Genomic DNA, 27610 nt, shown 5'->3' with positions numbered 1-27610 from the left:
ATGCAGCCTCTCAGGTCTCTGGAACTGGGTCTCTCACCAGTCCGGTGGTGACAGGGATACCTCCTGGTGGGCTATGGCATCAGGGCTACTAAGGCGCCTCCTCCCTGTGGTGGATTGAATATGAAGATGAATCATTCGTCTTTGTGGTCGCTCTGGCACTTGAATTGGAAAGGGGCAATTGTACTTATAAGGCTGGGGGATTTTGCTGGCTTTTTTTTTTTTTTAACTTTCATGGTCAGCCAGCTGTCAACTCAGGGCTCACCATGAGAGCTAGAAAACCCCTATATCAATATTTAACTATGGATATGAATGATTAATATTGGAATTGCAGGGCATGCATAGACTCATGTTACTGTTTTAAAAATTTAGTCTAAACGTACTGTTGCAAAAATATCCATTACTGCATGCAGTAGGGTTAAAAGAGACACACAGCAATGAAATCAATAAGGACAAATAAAGTCAAAATAATTTACAATTATAAAGCAAGAATACGAGCAATTCAGAACTGTAACCAATTTGATTGATGGTATACTTTTTGACAACTTTATTGAAGAATAATTGACATAATCCACACGTTCTTAAGGTGCACAATTTGATGTTTTGATATATGTATATATCCATACAAACATCTCCAAAATCAAGGTAATGAGCATACCAGGAGTATCTCCAAAGATTCCTCCTGTCCGTTTATATTCTGTCCCCCCGACCCAACCCTGCCGCTACCCTTTCTGCAAGCAACCATTAATTTGCTTTATATCACTATCAATTAGTCTGAAATTTTAAGAATTTTAAGTAAATGGAAACCTATCATATACTTTTTTTGTCTGCCTTCCTCCACTGAGATAAATTATTTTGCTGTTCACCCATGTTGCTGTGTTTATCAATAGTTAATTCCTTTTTACTGCCAAGTAATCTTCAGTTGCATGCATTGTACACTTTGTTTATCATTCCACTTGTTCATGGACGTTTGGGTTGTCTCCAGGTTTGGCTGTTATTCATCAAGCTGCTTTTGAGCCTTCATGTACAAGTCTTTGTGTAGACAGAGGTTTCATTTCTCTTGGGTAAATATCTAGAAGTGGAATGGTTGGGTCATATAGTAGGTGTTTATTTAACTTTTTAAGAAACTGCTAAACTGTTGCAAAGTAGTTGTACCATCTTACATTCCCACCAGCAACACATAAGAATTCTGGTTGCTCCCCATCCTTGCTAACACTTGGTATGGTCAGTCTTTTGAATTTTAGCCATTTTAGTAGGTGTGTAGTATTATCTCATTGTGGTTTTAATTTGCAATTTCCTAATGATTAGTGATATCAAATATCTTTTCATATGCTTATTGGCATCCTATATCATCCTATATATCTTCTGTATTTCTTGGTGAAGTGTCTGCTCAAATATTTTACCCATTAAAAAAATTGGTTCGCTTGTTTTCTTACTATTCATTTTGGGATATATATATATATATATTTATATATCCATAGTTATATATAGTTATAGTTATATATATCTATATCTATATATATATACATGCAAATCCTTTTATCAGAAATGAGAGTTTGAAATATTTTCCTCCATGTTGAGGTTTCCTTTATCATTTTCTTTATACCGTCTTTTACAGAGTAGAAGTTCTTAATTTTAATGTGGTTCAATTTATAATTTATAATTTTTTTGGTGGATATGCTTTTTGTGTCATATCTGATTAATCTTTGCCTAACCCAAAGTCATAAAGATTTTTCTTCTGTTTTCCTTGAGAAGTTTTATAGTTTAGGTTCTACATTTAGATCTGTGATCACGTTTCGAGTTAATTTTTGCTTTTTTGATTAAATTTTTAGTTCGCCTTTGTTTTTGCAAGTTATTTTTGTTGGATTTTGAATTTTAGGATGATAGATGTTTTCCATTCAATACTTTAAAGATGTTTCGGCAGATGATCTTTCTGCTTGCATTGTTTCCAATGAGAAATCTGCTGCTTAGGATCTACCAAAGGTGAACATTATTCTTGTGGAGTTTTGTTCTTATTGTTCATATGTCTTCAGGACACAGATTGTGACCACTTAACAATTAGGAGGTAATTTTGGGTATGTCCTTAGCCAGGGCACCACACTGTACATCTTCAGGGCCTCTCACATTGGTGTCTTAGGAGACAACCTTGCAGCAGGGGTTAGATGGCTACTCTGCATCTTTGGAATAAAACAGTCACCACTTAGCAGAACCTAGTGCCCGGCAGATCAGTCTTGTACCTATTCTAAGGAGAGAAATATTAAGAGGAAATCTCTGTCAGGAAATTTTGCCCAAGATGCTTTTATGCAAATGATAAATTTTGATTCATTGATACAATTAAATAAATTAAAAATTTATAGTTAGTATTGAAGCTTTCATTTGACCATAAAATACATTATTGTTTGTTTTATAGATTTTTTTTGTTACTGACTTCTGAAATAAATAAGGTGCAAGCTTTTATTACAATATTAGCCTGATTTGTGGAAGTCACACTAATATTTGGTTAGTTAAAATTGCAGTTGAGGCAACGTGTTATATTTAATACTAGAAAGTAGGTAAAAATCTCAAATCAGCTTGCAAAATGCATAATGAAACTCTTCCAAGAAATTAATAGCATAATATATAGATATACTTAATATGTAAAATAATATTCATTACTTGACATAGAAACTGCTTTCTAAATACATTGTATTTTTGCATTTCAAAGAAACAAAGAATCAAAGAACCAGGAGGAAATTTGTTCTGTGCTATTTCTCTTTGTAACTAATATTGGACCAATTCATGACAGAAAGGTAGGTTTTTACCTATTTCTGTTTTCTCTGTACTCTAGAGAAGTTTCTACAGTTGAATAAATACAGTTAAATAAAGCCTGGATAGGTAAATGACGTGGCTGTTGTCTTTAATCTTTTAAGATATTGTATATAAGTTTTTAAAAATTTTATTTATTTATTTATTTTTGGCTGTGTTGGGTCTTCGTTTCTGTGCGAGGGCTTTCTCTAGTTGCGGCAAGCGGGGGCCACTCTTCATCGCGGTGCGCGGGCCTCTCACTGTCGCGGCCTCTCTTGTTGCTGAGCACAGGCTCCAGACGCGCAGGCTCAGTAGTTGTGGCTCACGGGCCTAGTTGCTCTGCGGCATGTGGGATCCTCCCAGACCAGGGCTCGAACCCGTGTGCCCTGCATCGGCAGGCAGACTCTCAACCACTGCGCCACCAGGGAAGCCCTGTATATAAGTTTTAAGGAAATTACTTCTTTCAGCTTAAAAGCTAAAGTCCTGAAACTGAAATATTGTAATCACTGACCAATAAATCAAGGATGTGGTTTAATGTGAAGGATTTTCTCAGTTCTTTGAATTAGTCTTAAAAATGAGATTTTGTCTTTTCTTATGAGAAATGTGTTACTCAGCTATGTTTACCATGAATTGCTGGTTCTTTGGATCATGTCTATTATACTGATGGTTGCCAACCTGATTGCCCCATATCACAAAATTTTAGGGTCTTTCTGCTGGAGTTCTTACTGGGTTAGTGTTCATTTTGAAGGTATAATCAAATCCATAAATTGCTAATAGGACTGTTGGATTTAAAGCAACTAACTGAAGTCTCTTTCCCCAATACCCTCTTAGCAAATCCCCTCCCCACCTCTGAAATTCTCTTAATCAGTTTTCATTGCAACTATATAATATGTGACCATGATTCAGCTGCCTTTAGTTTAATTTCATCACAACAGCCTTTCATAAAATAAACTTCTCATGTCTTTGGATATATATATATCCATTTATCTGATTATCTAATTCGAACAAAGGCTCTGTTATTCTGTTTATACTGTGTGTGATTATTTTAATGTGATTTAGGTCTTAACCGCAATGTAAATTCTTTTTGAAGTAGAATGGCTAGATTTCATTCACTTAGACATTTAAATTATCTGCAATAGGACTAAAATGGAAAGAGAAATATTACTTAAAACATCTTGTAATAATAGTCTATTGGATTCATCAGGGGAAAAAGGCTGGGGACCAACTACTTGGAGAAAAATTGTAGCATTTTGATTTACTCCTCTTTGGCATGCTATCAAGTAGAAGATGGTGTTTTCCCTTACCTTTCCCCCCTAATTTTTTGTCTTAAGTTTGCTAGGAAGAATGGAATAAAAACAGTGTATTTTTCAGGCTTATGAGATAACAGGAGAAATTCCATTCACATGTGTGGCAGCATAGGGACCAGGGAATAGCTGACACCACATGCACTTAAACATGAGACACAGGCTCTGTTTCCAAGGGCACGCTGCTGAATATAACCTCGGTGAAGAATACCCGGTTCTGGGGAGATGTAGTGCACATCACCCTGCAAATAAGACTCAAATTATCTTAAAGCCATTTTAAAAAATAAAGTGGCATTCTCATATTATATTAAAGGTCATTATTCATAAGAGTTTTGAGAATACCAAGAGTTGTACACAAGCTGCATCTTCTCATTAAAATGGTTTGGGGGCAATACCCACTGATTATTATCCATTATTATTGCCGTTGGTTCTGGGACAGAACAGTGTCATTCCTTAAAAGCCAGTGGATTGACACAGCATTTTCAGTTCTCTGAAATAGTGAGAGTTATCTATTACATTGCCAAATTTGGTCTTTTGCTACCCGTTGGGAATTAACATTTGGTGTGCTGGAGTACCTTAATTCTTATCAGTCATAACGTCAGAGGTTTTAACTGCTTTGCACACATTTGAGGAGGATAGGGTATTTGGACAGTCTAAGTAGCAAACTCAGTTTTGTATTGAATTAGCTGCATTAAGCCAGGTAATCCCTCAGAAACACATTCTGTTGAATAAGAGAGATGCCAATATGGAAAAGATTCATCCTCGCTTCTAATTTAAGTATCCTGCTGGGATAAAGAGTTTTGTAGCAATACAGTCTGACAGCTGGTTAGTTAACAAACTTTCAGTACTAAAGTGATTGTAAATAGACTGAATTGGACCTGTGGTTTGGAAGTAACACTTCTTACTAGCTATGTGTTTTTATTAACTTCTATGTGAAACTGCATGTACATACACATATATATCATGCCATGCCTGTGTGTGAGCGTTAAATGCTTTTGGTACAAAGTTAGAGTTGTTTAAAAGATCCGTTTCACTCTGTGTAGTAGGTGATTGTTAGCAAGACACGGCTTTGAAACATTGCTTAAATTACTCCCTCATGTACTTGTGTGCTATAGCTACAGTATTGATGACCTTTGATCAAGTTGTTAGGGATCAAGGGTAGCAAAATGAATACTGCCTGGAAATCCAGAGATCTGAATTCTAGCAAGGCTCTGCCACTGTCACGCTCTATAACTGAGAAATAGCATCCTTCCCAAGAGCCCTCACCGTTGTCCCCTTGCTGAGTAGGTTAACAGTCCCATCTCGTGGGCCACCACAGTTTTTATACTCACTTCTGTTTGCTTCTATTAGAACACTAATCACAGTGTTTTCCAGTTTCCATGCTTCTCTCTCTCTCTCTCCCTTTACTGGTCTGTGACCTCTAGGAAGGCAGTGACCGTGTTTTCTGTTTACCTTTACTGTCTTATGTAGTACTTTCTGTATAGGGAACACTCAACGCATATGAGCTGAACGAACAGATTTGTATGTGAGGGAGTTGGAATAGAGTATCTTGAATAACTCAATTCTATTTATAACGTGATAGTTGGTACAGTTATTTAATACAAATGGTCTGTAATAAATTTAGTTGAGTGAATGATTGCCAAAGCTATCATTGGGATTATACCAGATTACAAATTCCCAGATTGACTGGGTTTGCCTTGGACATCTGAGGTGTGTTATTCATTGGTTTGTGACGTATTAAGAATAATTGGAATATTTCAGAGTCATTCAATCACATCATGAACCTCAACAACGGAAGAAACATTTTTTATGGCTGTTCACAAAACAGTACAGTCTGAAGGTTATTTTGTCTTACCTTTAAAAATGGATTTCTGAGTATTAATCTCATTAGATCTTGGAGCACATTAGTTATTGATATTGCTAAAATGGGCAGCGATGCCATACTTTTAAATTTTCTTGAAAGCTCCAACGAGAACATACATGCACAATGTAATTCTGGATGGTTGAAATATCTAAATGTATGCAAATTTAGAGGTAGTGATATTTAATATAGAAATGTGATTTTGAGACTCAAACAAAAGGATTATTTTAGTCCTCTACTTTCATGTAAATGTAGGGGTGGGTCTTCATCTGGATCTGAACCTTGGAAGAAAGTCAGCAATTTGAGGATTGAACTCAACTTGAATTATTTCCTTTTCTTTTGTGCTTAATTAATAGGCTATGCTTCAGACTACTGGTCAGAGAAAATGCCCCAGACATGCTTTATTCTGGTATTTCTGGATTCTTTATTTAAATATTTATGTAATTTTAATTTTACTGTCTTCTTTAAGTTTTAATGTTCTTTATGATTATGAAATATATCCACATAGTTAAAAATTCAGAAGTTGCAGATGCATATGTGATGAAAAGTTGATCACATACCGCTGGTCTCATTTAGTTAGTTTCCCCTCTCCTAAGACAGCCAATGTTAGCGGTATCTTAATATATTTCCAGATCAGTTTCCTGATCTGTTTTTTATTTTATGAAATCATGTAATTCTCAGTTTCCAGCAAGCTTCTTGAGAGCAGGGTTGATGTCTAATTATCACAGTGTTTTACCCAAGCAAGTATGTGTTGAATATTTCAGTAAATCATAAGCTCAGCCAAGGTCAACGTCTTCGCTATCTTACATGAATATTTATAATACTCATTATTAGTGGGAATGCACTCCTTAATAGTGTTTATCCTTCTGAACCTTCAGTCATTTGGTTTCACTAGGCTGGATTGTATCCTCTTCTACAATTTTTTTTTTTTTTTTTTTACAAATTCTATAATCCTTCAAATTTTGGATTTACGTTTTATACCTCATTATTGTCTCATTCTCCTCCCCATTCTCTGTCTTTACATACCTTAATGCTTAATACCATATGGGTTACACCAAATTATCACAATCTCTTATTATTCACTTTTGCAGATGTACAAAGAGTTCCCATATGCCCCACCCAGTTTCCCCTATATTAACATTTGTATTAGAGTGGTATAGTTATTACAATTGATGAACCAATATGGATACATTATCATTAACTAAAGTCCATAGTTTGCATTAGGATTCACTCTTGGTGTCTGTGGACTTGGACAAATGTATAAAGACATGTCCTGTATCCACCATTTAAAGTATCTAACATAGCAGTTTCACTGCCCTAAAGATCCCCTGTGCTCCACCTACCTATTCATCCTTCCCTCCCTCCCCCACGAACCCCTGGCAACCACTGATCTACTGTCTTCATTGTTTTACTTTTTCCAGAAGTTGTATAGTTGGAATCATACAGTATGTAGCCTTTTCAGATTGACTTATTTTCTTTAGCAATATGCATTTAAAGTTCTTTCAGACCTCTTCATGACTTGATAACTCATTTCTTTTTATTGCTGAATCATATTCTAGTGTATGAATGTACCACAGTTTGTTTATCCATTCACATTTTGAAGTCCATTTATGTTATTTTCTGAAGAATAATTTTTTCCCTTATATGATGTTTAAAAGATTAAGTAAATGCAGAAGTAAAAACTATAGCTAATATCATTTATTATTTCCAGAAACAAAGGATATGAGAAAATATGCCTCATGGTGAAACATTCAATTAAAACCTGTTTAACTCTGAAATCAATATTTCATCAATATATGACAGGATTTAGATTTTGAAAATAAACACAGTCCTTTTGTAATCATAAAAAAAATTTTTTAAATTTCATTTTCTGTGTAATCAAAATCTCCAAAAGCATGAGAGTGTAGAGAGAAATCTTTTCTTATGGATGTTTATCTCATTATTACATCTCAAAATTTTTTTTAGTAGGAAAGTTTTTAATGTATATTTTGTTAAGGCTTATATTATAGAGTCCTAGAATATACAAAGGGAGCTTAGAGTCATCTGGTCCAATCGGTCGCCAATATCTGAATTTCTTCTCTGACATTGAACGCAGGTGGTCTTAGAGCATATGTTTAAATGATAGGAAGCTTACTCTCTTACAGATCAATGGGTTTCATTTTTTTTAGGTAACTCTAATCATTAGAAAAGTCTTCCTTTTATTGAACTAAACTCTGTTTTCCCATAATTTTTACCCATTCATTCTAATTCTACTCCATGAATCAGAGAGAAGAAATTTAATCTTTTTTCCCAAGGATAGTCCTTTGAATATTTAAAAGAATATGATCTTTAGCTTTATTCTAGCTAAAGATAGCTATAATATCTCTCTGCATATCGAACTTCCTGAGCTCCTTATCATCTTAGATATCGTCCTCTGAATGGTTGTGCAGATGCCACTGTTCAAAAACATTTTGTGGACGCATGCCCAAGTTTTTCTCATTCATTCATTCGCTCTGTTTTTGAGTGCCTGCTACCTGACAGACTTTGTTAGATGCTGGGGATGTGATGGTAACCACTTCCCTGGCGGTCCCACATGGTTAGGACTTCGCGCTTCCACTGCAGGGGGCGCGGGTTTGATCCTTGGTCAGGGAACTAAGGTCCCACATGCTGCATGGACAAAACAAAAGATGAAACGTATTTCCAAGGGGTGAATACAGACCAACAAAAAAGTAAAATCAAGTAGCAATAAATTGTGATGAAGGAAAGAAACAAGGGGCCAAGACAGAAATGAATGGGGTGGGGAAGCAACTTCAGAAAGTTGTTGAGGGAGGGCCAGCCTGAAGGAGAGAAATTTAAAGGAGGAGCATTCCAGGTAATCGTGGTCATATGTGCTCAAGCTCTGAGGTGGAAAGGACTTCAAATTCTAGAAGCTGAAAGATCACTGGCATTAGAATGCAGTGAGAAAATGTGCGTGTGATGGTTTTAAAGTATGTCTGCGTATCTTTTCCTAAGATGGAGACTAATTTCCGCCCCTTAATTCTGGGCTGGACTTCGTGATTCTCTTCTAATGAATGGAAGGTGGCAGAGGTAATGCTCTGTGACTTCTGAGGCATGGTCATCAAAAAAAAAAAAAAAGCTTCTACTTGGTTTGCTCTCTCTTGGATCGATCATCTGGAGCGAGGTCAGCTGCCATGTCATGAGCTAGCAGCCTGTGGAGAATCCCTTGTGGGAGGGAACTGAGACCCCCCCCTCCCCTGCCCCCCAGCAAGCGCCAGCTTGTGCCTGTGAAGGACCCATGAGAATGAGCCATTTTGGAAGTGGATCCACCTGCCCCGTCAAACCTCCAGTTGACTCAGCTGCAGTCAACATAATATCCACGGCCTACTGAGAGACCCCAAACCAGGACCACCCAGCTGATCCACTTCGGAGTTCGCGACCCCCAGAAACGTTAAGACATACCACATGTATTGCTGTTCTGGACCGCTAAGTTCTGAGATAATTTGTTGTGCAGATAACTGATAGAAAAGGGATGTGTCAGGCAGATTGCTTTTGGATTCAAATACCATAAGACCATGACAAGCATCTTACAGTGAGGAGTTTATTGGCGCCCTTACTAAGAAGTCCAGAGGTGGGCCTTGGTCAGTTCTGTGGTACAGTCACGTCCCCAGGTGCTGGCCACTTTCTGTTCTGCCCTCTGTACCAGGTCGGTGATGTCCCCTCACAGAACCACAAAATCGTAGCAGCAGTTTTCAGTCATCACCCGGACGAGAGGGGCATTTCCTCCTGTATGTGTTTCTACAGATAAGGAAAATCTCTCCCTCACAGTTGGTGGCCAGAACTGAATAAAATATCACACATAAACCAGTAGCTGGCAGATGAGATAGCAGGAGCTTTGGATGACACCTCGATTTCTGGCTTAAGCCACTAGCTGGAAGGTACTGTTTTTTTTGTTTTTTGGTTTTTTTTGTTCTTTTTTAGGTCATGTGGGGAAAATCAAGAGTTCCATTCTGTATATGTTAAATCTGAGATGTCTTTAAGACATATACACTGAGACGTCAGGGAGCAGTTGGCTATCTACATTTGGAGCAAAAAGAGGAGATAAAAATGTAAGCGTCATCAGCAAAAAGATGGTTTTTGAATCCATGTAGTTGATGACTTGACCACAGGGGAGTGGATGAGAGGTGACCCCAGGCCCACAGCCAAGTCTGAAGAACCTCAGCATCTCAGATCTGGGTACAAGAGGAGCCAGTGAAGGGAAACCCGGGTAAGTAGGGGGAGGAGGGCAGGCAGAAGATGGCATCCTGGAAGCCGCAAAGGCAGCATTTTTCAAGGAGGGAGCAGTTAACTGTGTCCTTTTTGCCAGAAGGTTGAACTAATAAATGAGGATGTGTAAGTGACCTTTGGATTTAGCACAGGATGCTGAGGAAGGAGGTGGATTCATAAGAGGACAAAGGATTCATGGGGCCTGAGCGAGTAGAGACAGCATGCAAATACTACTCCTTGGAGGAGTTTGGCCCTGAGGCGGTAAGGGTAGCTATAAGGGGATGAAGGATCAGGAGATGAAGGCTAAAGTCAGAAGACACCAGAGCACATCTCTATGCTAATGGGAACTTTCCCTCATAGAACAAGAGAATGATTGACAACACAGGAGAAATGAGGGACAGCCCAAGGTGTAAAATCCCTGAGAACAGTGCACACACACATTTATGCACATTCCTATGTAACTTTAATTATTAGAGTACAAATAGAATATCCATTGTTTGGGGAGAGTAATTTAAGCAGTATGTTGGATCTATTAACTATTTCTTGGAGAAACAATTTGCAAAGTGGCTAAAAATCCAGACTGCTAGAGCCAGATTTTTGTGGTTTCAAATCAGCGGTGTGACCTTGAGGAATTTACTTAACCTCTCTGTGTTCCACCTCCCTAATTTTATAAATGGAGATAGTAGTAAAAGTACCCACCTCATAGGGTTGTCATCAAGGTCTCCTTAGTTAACGTACATAAAGCATTTAAAGCAGTGCTTCGTCTATGGTAGATGCCCTGTGTGCTAGGCACCTACTTGATAGTATTTGCTGGGTTTGGTTCTACTAAGTGACTTAGGCTAAAGGTACTGTTATCAGGAAAAAAATATTGATTTAAATTTTATTATTATTTTTATATGATATGGGAGTTATGCGTAGAAAAGTATCATATATTGAGATGCAACCGCAAATAAAGTGAAATTTACATTTTGAAAGATAGTTATCCTAGCATTATTAAAATCAATTGGTTAGTCTTCATTATTTATTATTTTCTTCTTGTAGGAACTCTTGCCTTGAAATATAAAACTCGACAAAACATGATCACTAGACATCCATCAAAAGCATCCAAAGGATATTTGGGGGGAGGCAGTCAAGGTGCTAAATTAAACAATATAGTTCAAAATGGGAGATGGATTCAAATCTTGTACTATGTACACAGCACTTTCTTCCTCCCTCGCTGAATGTTAATTCCCACGCTAGAATGTCTAGCGGCTTGCAGGAGTCTGCAAAGATAGAACATTTATAGGAATTAATGCTCGGTGGGTATACAACACAGAGACCCTGAAGAACTAAAAAAGCATGAATAAATGTATTCCAATTACAGGCTAATGCAGGGAATGGGTTTATGGTGCTTAGAGGTCTGGATCAGCTCTCTGACAGCCTGCAGACATTAGGAGCCCCTCATGACTCGCCTGCGATGTGGGCATTATGGAGTGATTTTTACTTTACTGCCTTTTCCATCAGATCATCCCCTTTCTTTCACACACAAGGTTAATTCACTTCTTGATCACATTATTTCCTCGCTGCTCTTTGACAATATAAAAATTCTGAGCGGACAGCTCAATCCCTCTTCCATCTCAGATTTGATTGTTATGGTATTGCCTGGCGTCCCTCAGAGGCCTCCAGCAGCCTTTGCCGTACTTTATGACACTTAAATGGCTTGGCTACAATTTCTCCATCTATTCACAAAATGCTGTTAATAACTCATTTCCAAAGAGGCCCTTCTTTATGGCTTGGCATTAAAGGAATTTTTATTAGGTGCCAGGATAGGTGACACACAGCCCCAGTAACCAAAGAGTTAATTAATCTGTTGAAATTTATTGCCTTTTATACTGCACTCAGTGTGACAGTCCCTAAGAGAAACAGATACTATATTTACAACCCAGGTTGAAATATTCAGTAATATAGTCTGCATACTGACCTACTCCATCAGTGTATGCCTTCTGCTGGAACATCCATTAATCACAGAAGATGAATTTGTATAATCTATCTTCTTTCTTATTCTGAGATTCCAATAAATATTGAAATAATAATTTATTGATTACCTTGCAATATAAATGTGTAGTAAAGTCACCCAAGGCATTTGCATGGTAATGCATTTTGGAAGTTCTTGGCATTCTGTGGGAATAAAAGGCAAAGCTGTAATAGGAGTGAATACTCTTGTAGGCAGAGCACCAAACTTAATTTCATATTGTGTGTAGGGAAATGACAAGGTAGTTTCTGGACTACCAAAAGCCGAAGCCACAGCCACGATAATTACATTCTCCAAAGTAAACATCGTGAGTATTTATTAGCACATTTGCACCTTACCTTCTTTGTGTTTTACCCCCAGAATATTTTAGACCACAAATAATTTCTTTGTGCCACCTTTCACTTGTAAAACCACTTCTTTCCTGCACGTAATACAGGCAAAGATGAAAAGGGTATAGGTATGGTGGGTACTATCTTCCATTTAATTCCAGTAACATCTTCTGGGACCGTTTTATAAATTCTCAGTCTGAATTGTGTATTTCCTATGACTGTTGTTTGGATAGTCCTTTGGGTTCTTGCCCTAAATCTCAGTTCGCTTCTACAATTTTTATGAGTTCTTGCTATTACTTATGGGGCAATGATTTTGTCATAATTTTAGGATCATGATAATTTTTGCATCAGATCTGATTTGGTCCAGAAACATTGGAGAAATATATGAAAGGTGTTACAGAATGTTGAGATGTCCTTGTGAATCAAGCACAATTATTGTTAAAAACTCAGAAACTCTAAATGTCCTTGTGTCTGGATATACAATATTATGCTGTTTGGGTGAACATGAGCTGAACAGCCAGCACTTCTGTTCTGCACATGTACCAGCAGCACCAGCAGTATTACACCTTAGGGTTTGTTGTAGGTGCAGTTCTAGCTGAATTCAATCACATTCAGTTAATGTAGCCCTCTTTTAGTCTCCATAATAATTCATCTCAGTTTTGGGCAACTCTTTATGATCAGGATAGCTCTGCAGAGTGGATGAAATTCTGATGTGTGAGGTTTGTTTTCTAGTGCTTTCCTGGCAAGGTTAACCAGATGGTGAAATGTAATAGCTTGGAAGATCCAGTTTTGATATACAGTCAGTCAATCATTTCTGAAATGATAATGAAAAAGCAAAAAGGATCAGAGCTTTTCAAATTCACTTTTTGGTCATGAAATTGAAAATATACTTTTTTGGAGGCTAAAGAAGTATCTCATCATAATTCCCCTGACATTTAAACCTCTTGGCTATATACTTCTAAAAGAAGACAAAGTATTTTGAAAATTTTGCCATACATTTTTATATGGAGTATATTTATATCACATTTTTTCATGTGAAAAATTATGAAACTTTTTAATGTCACCTGAAAGTGTTTCTGATGTAGATTTCAAAATAAAATATATTTTCTTAAGTGTTTTTGGTAACAATAATACCAATTAAGTCGTATATTTCTTCTATATTTTATTTCGATGAAACCTCAAATCAGTGATAACCAATATAATGTAGAATTAGGCAGTTCCTGAACCTTATTCTGCTATAAAACTTGCTAATTTGGCACAGATATTATTCTTTGAAGATGGACAATATATAGTTTTTTCATCAGGTTTGATTTCTACTGATTCGATTATTTTAATTATGGATTAATTATGGATATATATATACTTAAGTATCTAACAAAAGAATTATGTTGATGCATTCGATTATTTCTTTAGTGATGAAGTTTGCTGTGAGATGGCATATTACCACATGATTGCTGTGCTACTCTCCTTCTTATTTTCTTTGGTCCATTTTACGCATTGGTATTAATAGCTGTTCCTTGTTCTGCTCGTGTAAAGTTACATTCTGATTTCAGCTCTCCCTGGTGTTTGGCTAATTGGACTCTTCATTTAAAGTATACTATGTTTTATTACCTTATCTTCCATGGTATTTTACATTTTGGATTGACTGATTCTAATTCCTGTTTCACAGTAGTATACTTTCACAGTAGCACAACCTTGGGAATCCATTAAGTTTGGCCTTTAAAACACTGCTTTATTTTTCTCCACACAGTAGTGAAAAGCTGTGGCATTTTCCAGCACCCATCTTGACTCCCTTTTTATAACAATGCTACTTTCCCTTCCCTTCTTAATTTAAATCAGTGCAACACAATATATATTTATTAAGCATCCATTACATGGCAAGTTCTGTGTCAGGTACGGACTTGAATTGGCATACGTGCTACTCTCAAGCGGTTCAAAGTCAAAGTCTGTTAATTGAGACAGAAAAGTAACAAATGATGATTTTTAAAACCCTTCTTGCCCCCTTCTCACACAAAATCTTTAATTTCAGGAACTTGAAGTTGAATAATTTTGGAAGCTAACCTTTTATTTAGCTTTCATCCAAGGGCAGGTACTTCATTAAGCACTTGAAATGGATTATTTTACTTAATCTGTACAAGGCTGCGTGGCAAGTACTATCATTGTATCATCCCCTTTTTACTGATGTGGAGGTGAGTTACAGAGAGGCCAGGGCACCTGCCCAGGCCATCCTTCCGGTGTACCACCTAGGGGGGATTGGAATGCGGCCACCGGAGTTCAGTGCTGGGGCACTTCACCACTCCCTCTCCCAGTCCTGCAGGATGAGACACATGTTATTCAGAGTAAGAACTAACCACTCTTTTTGTCTATTTATTGCTCACCTCTGATTATTGAATCCTTTCCCCAGAAATTTACAATGCCCCTCCATCATATAACAAGTTCCCACATACATATGAAACAATTTGTAGGCTCTGTTTTATTCCTAGGTAATCTGTACTATTCTTTTGGTTTGTCTGTTCCTACCCTATTCCTATACTGTTTTAATGGCTATAATTTTATAAAATTTTTCATGTCTGATTGGGTGAGTCTCTCCTTTTTCTTATTCAAAATGTGTTCTCTCTTCTTAGCTCCTACATCTTTAAAAATATGTTTTGTTGTGAAATTTATTATGCACACAAAAGAATACATAAAAATTTATGTCCAGTGTAAAGAATAAAAATAAAAAGCCATCACGAACCTATTATTCAGGTCACGAAATAAAATATTGCTTTGATATAATTCTCATTATGATCCTCCTTGATTTCATTCTCCTCCCAACCTCTTCCTTCTTCCAGAGGTAACAGGGTCAAAGTTTTGGTGTTCATCTTTCCCTTGCTTGTCTTTATAGTTTTTCTATCTACATCAATGACATATTATTGTTTTATCTGTTTATGACACTTATAGAATGAAAACAAATTGTATATAATTGTCTAAGACTTGGTTATTTTTTTCCATGTTGTGTTTTTGAGATTTATCCATGTTGATGTAAGTAGCTGTAGTTAATTTATTTTTCACTGTTGTATAATTTTCCATTATATGAATACAGGCATACCTTATTTTATTGCAATTTGCTTTTTTGCCCTTCCCAGACATTGTGTTTTTTTTTTATAAATGGAAGTTTTGTGACAACGCTGTGTTGAGCAAATCTATTGGTGTCATTTTTCCACACTTTGCGTCTCTGTGTCACATTTTGGTGATTCTCATATTATTCCAAACTTTTTCATTATTATTATATTTGTTATGGTGATCTGTGGTCAGTGATCTTTGATGTTACTACTGCGAAAAGATTACAACTTGCTGAAGGATCTGATGATGGTTAACATTTTTAGCAATAAGATGTTTAAATTACAGTATGTATATTGTTTTTTTAGACACGATGCTATTGCACACTTAATAGACTATGATATAGTGTACACATAACTTTTAAATGCACTGGGAAACCAAAAAATTCATGTGACTCACTTTATTGTGATATTTGCTCTATTGCTGTGTTCTGGAACTGACCCCACAGGATCTTTGAGGTATGCCTGTATAACAAATTATTTTTCCATTCTACTGTTGATTGATATTACACCCATTTCAGATTTTGCAGTTATGAGCAATGCTGCTGTGACCATGCTTGTACACACGTTCTGGTATGCATGTGCAACGGTTTCTCTCAAGTATACACTAATTAGTGGTGTTGCTGAATCACAGGGTAGGCACACATTCAAATTTATTAGGTTATGTCAAACTGTTTTCCAGAGTGGTTATATTAGTCTATTTGCCTGTCAGCAGTATGTGGGAGTTTTTGTTACTCTACATTTTGCCAACCCTGTGTTGTCTGACCTTAAATGTTTTTCTATTCATAGGTATAAAACAGTATTATATTGTGGCTAAGTTTTGTTTCTCTGATTATTAATAAATATATATATGTATATTTATATGTATTCTATTGCTTTTTTCTTCTGTAAAGTGCCTGTCCACATCTTTTCATATTGTGTTGCTTGCCTTTTATACCTTGATTCATAGAAGCCCTTTGTATATTCTCAATATAAGTTCTTTTTCAGTTATGTGTGTGTGTGACAAATATTTTCTCCTAGCTTGGAGCTTATCTTTTTACTCCTTGGTAAATTTTAGTCATCAGACTTATTCAATTTTAATGTAGCTCAATTTATAAATATTTTTCTTTGTAGACTGTACTTTTTGTATCTTGTTTAAGAAATATTTCTTACTGTGGGTCGTAAAGGCACTTTCTTATATTACCTTTTAAAAGTTTTATGCTTTTGTCTCTCACATTGATTTTCAATCAACCAGTAACTAATCTGTGTGTCCGTGTGTGTGCGCGTGTGTGTGTGTGTGTCTGTGTGTAATATGATACAGGAAATCTAATAACAGTTTTTAATAGGAATAACTAAAATGCCAGCACCTTTTTGAATAGCCCATCCTTTTCCCACTGATAAAAAGTTCCAGATCTGTTATAAATCATTATAATCCATTTTGCATGGATTTGTTTCTAGACTTCCTATTCTGTTTATGTCTATTTATCTGCTTATACCACAGGTTATAATTATAAAGCTCAATGATAAGTCTTCAAGTCCACTAGATTAAGACTCCTCCCCAACTTGGTGGCTATTTTGGGGCTTTTGCTCTACCAAATAAATTGTAAAATCAACTTGTAACTTCAACAGTAACAACAACAATAACAAATCCAGTTGGGATTTGGATTGGATTCTTTATAGATTAATTGTGGGAAAATATACATAGTTATGTTACTGACTCTCTTGAGGAATATGGAATATCCGTCTACTTAGGAATCTTAAATGTCTTTCAATAGAACTTTATAATTTTAACTCTAAAGAGCATGCATATATTTTGTTGGATTTATTTCTAAAGTACAATTCATTTTTGTTTCTTGTATAATTTATTTTATTGCACATGTTTTAAAAATCACAGTTTTTGATTGTTGCTGGTACAAAGATTTGCAATTGAATTTCTGTATTGATATTTTTATCCACTAAAATTATTTAACTTGTATATTTGGAAGCCATATTATTAGGATTTACACAGGTTTGTACTTGTTATATCTTCTTGGTGAACTGAACCTCTTACCAATATTTAGCAACTTTTAAAATCTCTGGTATTGTGTTTATAGTCTATTTTGTTTGGTGTTACTATGATTATGTCAGCCTTCTTTTAACTAGTATTTGCTTGATATATCTTTTTTCCATTACTAGACTTTCTAGTTTTCTGTGTCCTTATGTTTTAGGTATGTCTTTTTTATGCAGCATATAATATTTTGAATTTTAATCCTATTTGGCTGTCTTTGTCTTTGATTCGGAGGGTATAGTCCATTTACATTTATTGTACTATTGATATATTAAATTGGGTTAAGCCATCTTTTTTTTTTTTTTTTTTAATAAAGTTTTATTGGAACACAGCCCTGCCCATTTGTTTACATATTATCTGTTGTTACTTTTATTTATTTATTTATTTTTGGCTGTGTTGGGTCTTCGGTTCGTGCGAGGGCTTTCTCTAGTTGCGGCAAGTGGGGGCCACTCTTCATCGCGGCGCGGGGACCGCTCTTCATCGCGGTGCGCGGGCCTTTCACTATCGCGGCCCCTCCCGTTGCGGGGCACAGACTCCAGATGCGCAGGCTCAGTAGTTGTGGCTCACGGGCCCAGCTGCTCCGTGGCATGTGGGATCTTCCCAGACCAGGGCTCGAACCCGTGTCCCCTGCATTAGCAGGCAGATTCTCAACCACTGCGCCACCAGGGAAGCCCGGGTTAAGCCATCTTTTCCTTTCTATTTCTATTGTTGTAACTCCACTTCCTTGCCTTCTTTTTGATTAATTTCTTTTGTTTATTTTCATTCAATTATTTTCTCCTCAACCTGTTTGGAAATTACTTATTCTGTGTCTGTTTTTTTAGTACATTACCTATTTTAACATGCATTCTTAACAAAGCCTAAAGTTAGTTAATAATTATTCTTTAGTTCTGAATCATGTGAGCATCTTAGAATATATTAATGATCAACTCCTTCTAAAATTACATTCAATTGTTGACAAGTATTTTAGTTCTCGCTGTGATGAGTTATTGTTATTCCTTCATTTTGTCAATTTTTAAAAGATTTTTTTCACATATTTTTTAATATTTTTGCTTATTGGTAATTCTTGTAGAGATTTTTTTCTAGGATTATTTCCCTTCTGTTCAAAAATTTATGAAATTTTTCTTTATTGGAAGTCTTCTGGTGATAAACTCTCTACTTTTTTTGATTTTTTTTCCCCCAGATATCTCTGAGTTTTATTTATTTATTTATTTTACTGATGTATAATTGACACATAACATTATATTAGTTTCAGGTGTACAACATAATGATTTAATATTTGTATACTGATAAGGTCTTTATTTCTCCCTCATTTTTGAAAGATAGCTTGACTGGGTACAGAATTGTATGTTGACAGTAAAAGACAACATGCTCACAATGAATGAAAATGTAGTAAATCTCAAGAAAGAACTATAAAATATGAAAAAGAACTAAATGGAACATCTAGAACAGAAAAAATACAATATTTGGATTAAAAATATTCCCTTAAGGGTCTTAACAACATATATATGAATCAAAACATGTCAGCTTACTTGAAAACTGATTAATATAAATTTTATCATCTGCAACTCAGGAAAAAAAAGAAAAAAAAATGAACACAACTTTATGAGGCTGTTGTAGCCATCTTGAAATAATAGATGGACACCCCCCCACCCCCAATGTGGTTCAGATATCAAGACTCCCCCACACACACACAGCAAGAAGATATGAAAAAGTTTATTACTCACATAACAAGCCTGTTTGGGAGAGCTGAGCAGGCCTCTGGAACTGATCTGAAAAAGGCTAAAGAGAGTAAGGAAAGGTTAATGCTCTGAATCAGTTGCTGGTGTCTATAGAGAAGCTTTCTTATCAGCTTTGCCATCTGTAGGGCAGAAGGGGAAGAGGAAAGGACTTGGTTTAAAAGCTGTCAGCAGTTAAATGTTATAAAATGGAACATATTCATATTACAGAAACAATATCAAAATGTCTAAAATATATATAATTGGAGTTCAGGAGGCAGAGGAGAAAGAGGATGTGTCAGAAAAAAATGTTGGAAGATATTTATGGTTAAAAATGTCCAGATTAGCTGAAGACTCATATATGCAGATTCAAGAAGCCTGAAAACTATAGACCAGTTCTTTCTTGGGACAAATACTTAGGAGTGGGTGAACTAGTCATGTTGTATATCAGGCAGGGCTCAATCAGGAGAAGAAACCATAGTAATTTAAGCTGTGGAAGTATAATATAAAGAATTATTAAGCTGTGATAAGAGAGGGACTATATCGATGTAAAGGGAACTCTAAAGGCTACTCTAGGACTGAGAAAGAATACCCACAGGATGATATAGTTGGAAGAAGGGGGCCTTTCCCAAAGTTGGAGCTAGATCTCATTGGAGAAGGTATCGTTGCAGCCTACTGATTGGTGGAAAACTTCCCTGGGTTCCTGTGCCCAGAACTCGTCCATAGTTGCCAGGCAAGCAGGAAACAATGCTCTGGAATACAAGTGAGCTGAAGATGTGGGGCAGGTACACAGAAGCAGTAGTGCCGTTGTGAGCACGAGGTCTTCAGAACATGGTGTCCACCTCAGGAGGGCCTTGGCTGTTGCTAAGGGGTTGCATGTTCTGGGCATGCAGCTGGGACGTACACCACTGAATACTGTTGATGGGTTGTGCAGCAAGAATAAACCAAACAAAAAAAAACACAACAGACCAGAACAGTGAAGCCCCTTGTTCCTGCAGTGTTTCTCTAGTGCCCTCTACCGACCAAGCTTAACATTGGCTCACTGTAAAGGAGAAATGCTTAAAGAGTGCAGTCCACTATTGCAGAGCAGTTTCTGAAGGATGAATTTGAAATTAAGAAGCAGTAAATTGATAACTAGCCTGTAAAGTATATGTTTAAATTTATAAAAAATTGTTATACTGTTTTCTGAAGTGTTTGTACCAGTTCTCATTTACACAGTAGTACGAATACAGTTCCAGGTGCTCAAGGTCCTCAATAATGCTTGGTATTGTCAGACTTTCAATTTTATCTATTCTAATGTGTATGTAGTAGTATTGAATTCTGTTTTGATTTTCATTTCCCTATTAATAGTATTGTTACGTGCTTATTTACCATCCGTATATTTGCTTTGGTGAAGTGTCACTTCAGTGTTTTTGGCCTATATTTTGAAATGGGTTGTTCATCTTCTTATTGTTAAATTGTAATTGTTTTTTAATATTCTGGATACAAGCCCTCTATCAATATATAGTTTGAAAGTATTTTCCCTCAGTATGTGCTTGTCTTTTCATTTGTTGTCTTTGGAAGAGCAGGTGACTTTAATTTTGATAAAGTTTAATATATCGATTTTATAGGTTTATGCTTTCTGTCTCTCATGCTAAGAAAATTTTGTTTAATCTAAATTCAAAAATATTTTCTCCTATGTGTTCTTCTAGACTTTATATAGTTTTAGCTTTTTATATTAGATTATCTGGCACAGTTTAAGTTCATTTCTGAAAGATAATGTTGCATTTGTTTATTTGTTTATGCAAATAGCTTCAATCATTCCAGCACCTTATGTTGAAAAAAATTTTCTCTCTTCATTGAATTGCCTTGGTGCCCTTGCTGAAAATCAATTCACCATATATGTTTAAGGCTATTTGCTAACATTTTGTTAAAGATTTTTGCATGTATATGCATTAGGAATATTGGTCTGTCCTTTCCTTCTCAGTTGTTACCTGGAGTTGTCAAATTGTGAGGTTTGAAAGCACAATCCTCTGTATTTCCAAGTCTTCCCAAGACTTCCAACACCATATGAAAGTTTGAGGGGATCCCCAAAATCAACTGCAGGTTTTATAATTGCTAGAACTCACATAACTCACTGAAAGCTATTATGCTCACAGTTAAGATTTATTAAAAGGAAAGGATACATTAAATCAGCTGAAAGAAGAGTTGTATAAGGCAATGTCTGGGAGGATTCCAAACGTGGAGCTTCCATTGCCCTCAGGATATGTTACCCTCCTGATGTCAGTGTCTGACAATTCACATGGATACTGACAACCAGGGAAGTTAACCCCAGCTTTTGTTTTTGTACGTTGTATCTGCTTCTTTATATTTAAAGTGGCTTTCTTGTAGACATCATATAAATAGATCTCATTTTTAAAATCTAATCTGATAATCTCTACCTTTTATGTGGATTATTTAGACCATTTATATTTATTTTGATCATTGTTTCTGTTAGGTGTAAATGTGCCTTCTTTCTGTTTGTTTTCTATTTGATAGAGCTATACTTTTGCTCCTTTCCCCCTCTTATTTGTCTTCTTTTGAATTAGTAGATATTTTTATGATTCTGTTCCTCACTAATATTGACTTATTACCTTATTTTGTGTGTGTGTGTGTGTGTGTGTATGTGTGGGTGCTTTTGAGTTTACAGTATACATTTTTAATGTATTGCATTCTACCTTTAAATATATTACATTACTTTACATATAGTCTAAGAGTCTTAGAACACTGTTACTTCCATTTATACTCTATAGTCCTTTGTACTACGGTTATACATTTTATTTCTACATATTATAAATCTCACAGTTCATTTTTATTTTTTTCATTAAACCATCAATTATCTTTTAAGGAGATTTAAAAAGAAACAAGAAAATGTCTTTTATATGTACCACATATTTATCATTTCCACTGTTCATTCCTTTGTTTAGATCCAAATTTCCATGTGGTTTCATTTTATTTTTGCCTGAAGAAGTTCCTTTAACATTTCTTGTAGTGCAGAACTGCTGGTGATGATTTCACTCAGCTTCTGTTTGTCTGAAAATTATTTCTTTCATCTTTAGTTTTGAAAATTATTTTTAATGTGTATAGAATTCTGGAAAGTTTTTCTCTTAATACTTTAAAGATATCTCTCCATTTTCTTTGCCTTGTATCATTTCTGACAGGAAGTCTACTTTCATTCTTTCAATAGTTCCTCTGTATGTAATACCTCTTTTTTCTCTAACTTCTTTTAAAAAAAAATTTATCACTGGTTTTCAGAAATTTGATTATGATGTACCCTAGCATACTGTTTTTCACTTTTCTTCTGCTTGTGCTTCATTGAGCCTTGGATGTGTTGGTTTTTAATTTTACTAATATTTGGCAATCTTTTGTTCATTATTTCTCCAAAAATATTACCTGTTTCCCTGTCTCTTCTGGGATTCCATTTTCACAGATGTAACACTGCTGAATATTGTTCCACAGATCACTGATGCTCTGTTACTTTTATTTAATTCTTTTTCTCTCTGTGACTTTGGATAGTTTTTATTGCTATGTATTCAGGTTCAATAAAATTTTTTTCCTCCAGTGTATAATCTGCTGTTAATCCCATCTAATATATTTTCCATTTTAGCTAATCCCATCTAGTATAATTCCGTCTAGTATATTTTCCATTTTACTTACTGTATTTCTCATCTCCAGAGGTTCCACTTGGGTGTTTTTTATATCCTTCATTTCTCTTTTTATCATGTTGTGGATCCCTCTACCTTCTTGCACATATAGAGCATATTTATGGTATCTGTTTTGAATTCATTTTATGCTATTCTGTCATCTGTGTCATTTCTGTGTCTTGTTGTATTGATTTTATTTCTTTTTGTTTACAGGTCACATTTTCCTACTTCTTTGCATGCATTATCATTTTTTAGAAATTAAAACAAATTGATCTTTATAGAATTTAATTTTTAAAACATCATGAAACTCCTAAAAATTAAAGAATATCAGTAGAATGTTCTAACTCTGAAAAGGTAGAAATCATTGATCTGACCAAAATTGATATTAAAACATTAGATTCATATTGGAATGCCTCATTTATATCTATATTTTTTCCTCTCATACTTGTTTGCTCACAACATTTTAAAGAAGAAAAGGAATATAAATAATCTTCCTCAAATAATTCCACTCTTCAGGTGGCCTCTACTGATGCCATGGGGAAATAGAGACCCATTACTGCTAGCCAGTGATGAAAATTTTGGCTCCCCAGTCAGAAATTCTAACAGCATCCTGGCCTCATTACAGTCAAGTGAAGATGGAAGACTTGACTCGAACTGGGCATTTGCTAAGGGTGAATGTGAAACTGAGGGTTTTTTTGGTTTTGTTTTGTTTTGTTTTTTCTGTCGTGTTTAGCTAGAATAGAGTGGTGGTTGTATAAAGGTATTTTTACTAGGCTGTCACTTTCCCAATCCTTTGGCTAGAGAAAAAGAGCAGGGTTTTCTTGGCACTTTTGTTGTTGTTGTTGTTTGCTTGCACTTGTTGGCATTATTTCTGGTTTGCTGGCTTCTCCCTCACCTGGTCTTGATATATTAAGCAAAAGGAAAACCTATGGGCCTCTCTGGTACATTGCCCCTTAGGTCCCACGCTGGTCTGTCTTCTTCTCTCTACATTTCAGAATCTTCTTATGTTTGCTTTATAAATAATGTTCAGGGTTTTATTTTAAGCTGTACCCAGTGGGAAGAATAGGAAGTGTCTATTATATCTTATCCCAGAACCAGAAAGCATGATGGATAATTTTTTATTGGATATTGGACAATATGAATTTTGTGTTTGTTGATGTTTATTTTTTAAATCTTCTACTAAGTATTCCTGGGATTTGTTCTGGGATGAAATTAAGTGACTTTGAAAGAGTTTTACTATTTCTAGGCTTACCTTCAAGGTTTTTAAGGTTGGTCCATATAAATCGTTGTTTTGGGGTTAATTTGCCCTCACTCCTAATGCAATACCATCTTTAGGACTTTACCTAATGCCTTGTGTTTTAGGATGTCTTTCCCATTGGCTACTGAGAAAATGAACTAGTCCAAGCCCTCTTTGAGCCTCAGGGGATAGTTCTTCCTATTCCTTACAGGTGAGCCTTTCCCTGGTCTTGCCTAACATTCTCACACTTATCCACAGATCAGTTCTTAGATAAAATCTTTAGGGGATCCTTCGCCGATCTCTAGAGGGAGCTCTTTCTCTGTCTAGTTCCTTCTTTGACATCAGGCCCCAAATCCTAGCCTGCTTATTCTCCCTAATTTCTGCATAGTCTCCTTAACTCAGCAAGGACATGGGGATCTGTTTGGGTGTCTCCTGCCTATGCTGCAGCTTGGAAATTTCCCCAGGCAGTAAGCTGGGAAAATTTTAAGATTCACTTCCTGTGTTTCCCTGTCATACAATGTTTAAAACTGCATATCACACGTTTTGTCTGGTTTTCTGGCTGTTTAAGGTAGAAGGTAAATCCCCCCTTCTTAATCCACCTGGTTGGAAGTAGAAATCCTTGCTTTTTGCACCATCGCTTTTTCCCTTCTGGTTTCAATTTTCTTTAGTTAATTTTTTTTTCAGTTACTTTTCAATTACTAGTACTTTTATTTTAATCTCTATTGATCTGTCTATCATCTATCTATCTTTGTGTGTTTTTTGTTTGTGTTTTTACCAGAGTGGTATAATCTAAGGGTTTGGTTATTTGAAAATATCTTTATTAGGCTACAACTCTTGAATGATATTTTAGGTGAATGTAAAGTTTAGAGTTTCAATTATTTTACCATAACACTTTATGTCATTTCATTCCATGAGATTTTAACATGAATTGTTACTGATGAGATGTCTGCTGTCATGTGAACTTAGAAAGTTTTACACAGGTCCACCATATTTCAAATGTCAAGGTAATTTATAACTTTGAAGATGTATTCTTGCCAATACAAGAATGAAGGTGATGAAAATTAAGAGATTGATGGAGTGATCGCAGTGTGAAAACACAGTCAGTGTGTCTTAGAGCTATTTAAGATAGTGTAAGGTTGTAAAAAACAAAGATAGGATAAGATGTAAAAATTTCTCTTCAAAAGATAGATATAAACATAAAATATAATATTGTTATAATGAAAATTTGGACTTAAAGTCTGACATAATATTTATAAAGACTGAAACAAGTGGAGAGAAGATTTTCCAAATAGGAGGCCTCAAACAAATTTCTTTATATTTGTGACTCTTGACAGTTAGGTAAACATAAATTAAAATGCTTTGAAAAATCTTAAGAATAATAATTAATCTTTCAAAAGAAATAGCAAACAAAAAAGGACACAAATACTGTCCTGTAGAAAACAAAACTGCAAATAACTAGCAAAAGAAGCATAAAAACAGAAAAAACAAAACAGGAAGACAAATGACCAAATATAACATTTGTAACAACAAAAATGAATGCATTAAAACACCAAGACTCAATTTAAATCAGGCAATGAAAAGAAACAAAACAAAAAGAGAAATCAGGGCTTCAAACATTAAAGTCAGACAAAGGCCAGATAATTACATGGAATAAAGAGAACCCCTTCACACTGCCAAAGCAAACAATTCATGATGATAAGTGTAACATTAATCTTTATGTGCTGAATAATCTATTATTGAAATATACAAAGTAAAACTATTAAAATACAATGAAAAAATGATAAAGACATATTAGAGATTAGTCTATGTGGTCAAATAAATATATAAAGGATCAGGAGAATATTATTGATAAAGTAATAGATACATATGGAACCTTGTAACCAACAAAAAGTTAAGTGTAGCTGTTTCTATTCATTTGGGCATTCATAAAAATTGATAATTTGTGAGGCCAGAAAGAAATATCTTAATAAATTCCCCCAAGAATAAATGTTTTGTCATAAGAGTAAAAATGAAAATTAGTAACAAAGATTTAATTCCACTGACAACTACAACTTAATCACTTAAAAGTCAGTTTTGACAGTGTTTCTTAAACTTCAGTGTGCACATAGATCACTTGGGGGGTTTTGTTAAAATGAAGATTACGATGTAGTAGGTCTGGGATAGTCTGCATTTCTGAAAAGATTCCTAATGTTGCTGGTTCGTGGACCATATTTGTAGTCTGATAAGGACGCTTAAAGTTGTATTTTTTCCCTGTGCTGCAGATTTTGAACTTTCCATCCTCAATCATTGTGAGAACCAATTCCTTAGAATAAATCTTTTTCTATATATGTACGCACCCTGTTGATTCTCTTTCTCTGGAGAGTCCTGAATAATAAACTGCGCCACTCTCCATGCCATTTCGTCCTTGCCTGCACGGCCAGAAGCAAAGGTCTCCAAAGATGATGAAACCACGTGATGCAAGGAGTTTGGATCCCTCAGTCACCACTGAAGTCAAAACGCCCAGCATCATGTGACCTGTATCAGCCTTTGTACAGGCTAGAAATAAACGTTCTTTCGTTAAGTCACTGGGAAAAAAATAAAGTTGTGTTCCTTTGATATAACACAATTCTAGTTTTAAAAAAGTCTCAATTCAATTTTTAATATGTTCAGTGTTGAAATCCAGGTGTCCTAGCTTATTTGAAGTTAAAGCTCTCCCTCCTGTTCCTTTCATGACCTGGTGGCAGGGCCCAGAGGGGTGTAAACTGACTGCTTCTTTCTTATGGGGCTTTTAAAAAAAAAAATTTATTGGCGTATAGTCAATTTACAATGTTATGTTATGGGGCTTTTGTACAGGAAAAGTACAAAAGCTCTCTCCTCCATCCTGTGCCTCACTGAAAATCTCTAACCTGCAGTTCTTTACACTGAGCTTTATTTCCCCCACAAAGTCACCCTTCTGCACAGCCGCCTTTGTGATCTAGTGGCCACCAAGATTGGCTACCTTTTGTCTGGGTGTCTTAGGTGAAACTAATAGTCTCCATTTTGTTAGCAGAATTAGCCTCCAGGATCTTTCTACTCTCCCCTCCAGGAGGATTTACTTAGGCAAGACCTAAGACATCCCTAACCTGGCTCTGTTTCTTCAGTGGGCCTCATCTGGTCCATGGGAAAAACCTCATGCGTCCTTTGACCAGACATATCCTGGGAAGTCAGGCTATTCCCGGGGGAACATTTCTTTTGTCCATCCTCAGAGTAGATAACCAGTCACTGATTCTCACTTTTTAGATTTCTCAGGCTTCCATCAGACACAAGCTCATTGTGCCCCCTAATCTCCGAATGGCCGCACGATAGGTCTCTTCCCTGGCTCTACA

General features: G+C 35.8%; 1 long non-coding RNA gene across 2 annotated transcripts in view; it reads left to right on the top strand.

The window, feature by feature from the left end:
- Nucleotides 1–27610, top strand: part of LOC103009864 (uncharacterized) — a 270100-nt gene that overhangs the window by 3728 nt on the left and 238762 nt on the right. The gene's annotated exons all lie outside the window — the stretch shown is intronic.

The sequence above is a fragment of the Balaenoptera acutorostrata genome, chromosome 10 (genome assembly GCF_949987535.1).
Source record: "Balaenoptera acutorostrata chromosome 10, mBalAcu1.1, whole genome shotgun sequence".
NCBI classification, from domain to species: Eukaryota; Metazoa; Chordata; class Mammalia; order Artiodactyla; family Balaenopteridae; genus Balaenoptera; species Balaenoptera acutorostrata.
This window is presented reverse-complemented; position numbering and strand designations above follow the sequence as displayed.